Here is an 883-nt window from a genome sequence, read left to right as displayed (position 1 = left end):
AAATATGATCCACTTTGGATAATTTTGATATTTGTTAGCATGTCCAAGAGGTGACTTAGGAGGATAAGAAGCAACTATTTGTTGAAGTTCAGGTTCTAATGTAAATGTGTGACTATATGTATTTTTTTAAACTTTGAGAAATTTATTTACTTACCCAGATTACCAATCATGGATTATTATGAGTGAACTATCATGATTATGAGTGCCTATATCTTATATCTCCTCAAAAAAAACTTCGCACTATTGTGTGACTGTAGCAACCTATGAAGAAATTTCAAGCTTTGATCATATAGTTAAGAGCTCCTGGATTCATAGCTGCATGAGCCCTCTTTGAAATGACCTATATATATTTTAACTGGGGCAGAAAAACCCATCACCTCTGGATGACATAGGCAGGTTTCAAGAACCAGAACTCCTTCTGTCAATCACATCTGTAAATACTGTGGAATGAAATTCACATTACTGGGCTAAGTTCTGCTTGATATCTTAGTGCATTCTTGTGTGTTCTTCCATATCTCATTTTCTACAGAAACAAATCTGATCCTTCAAAAGTGTAGATGGTAGGAAGTATTGTTTCTTTTACTTCAAATCTCTATTTAGAGACAAATTACAGCACCTGATGCAGTGGGTTAGCAAAGCTTCTATTTTGGGGGCATGTGTGTTACTTCTGTAATGGGTGTAAAATAAGGTGACCCAGGGCATGGAGAATCTAGCTTCATGCTGCCTGTTAGCTTTGTTTGTTTTAGATTGATCCTTGGGGTGCATGCAGGTAACTGAGCAACATACACTGGGTCCTTAGCTATTTGGTTTGGAGGTCAGGCTGTGGATTCCCTCCCCTTGGAATCTTTACTACTTCAAAGTGGGAGAGAGTCAATTCTTTGTG

The 883-nt window shown here is 37.5% G+C and overlaps 1 non-coding gene across 1 annotated transcript; it reads right to left on the bottom strand.

The window, feature by feature from the left end:
* Positions 1-211: 211 nt before the first annotated feature.
* LOC116280691 (small nucleolar RNA SNORA25) lies at positions 212-342 on the bottom strand. Its single transcript, XR_004190182.1, has one exon. It is a non-coding gene; the product is annotated as a small nucleolar RNA SNORA25 (small nucleolar RNA).
* Between the last annotated feature and the right edge of the window lie 541 nt (positions 343-883).

The sequence above is a fragment of the Vicugna pacos genome, chromosome 5 (assembly GCF_048564905.1).
Source record: "Vicugna pacos chromosome 5, VicPac4, whole genome shotgun sequence".
Lineage (NCBI taxonomy): Eukaryota > Metazoa > Chordata > Mammalia > Artiodactyla > Camelidae > Vicugna > Vicugna pacos.
This window is presented reverse-complemented; position numbering and strand designations above follow the sequence as displayed.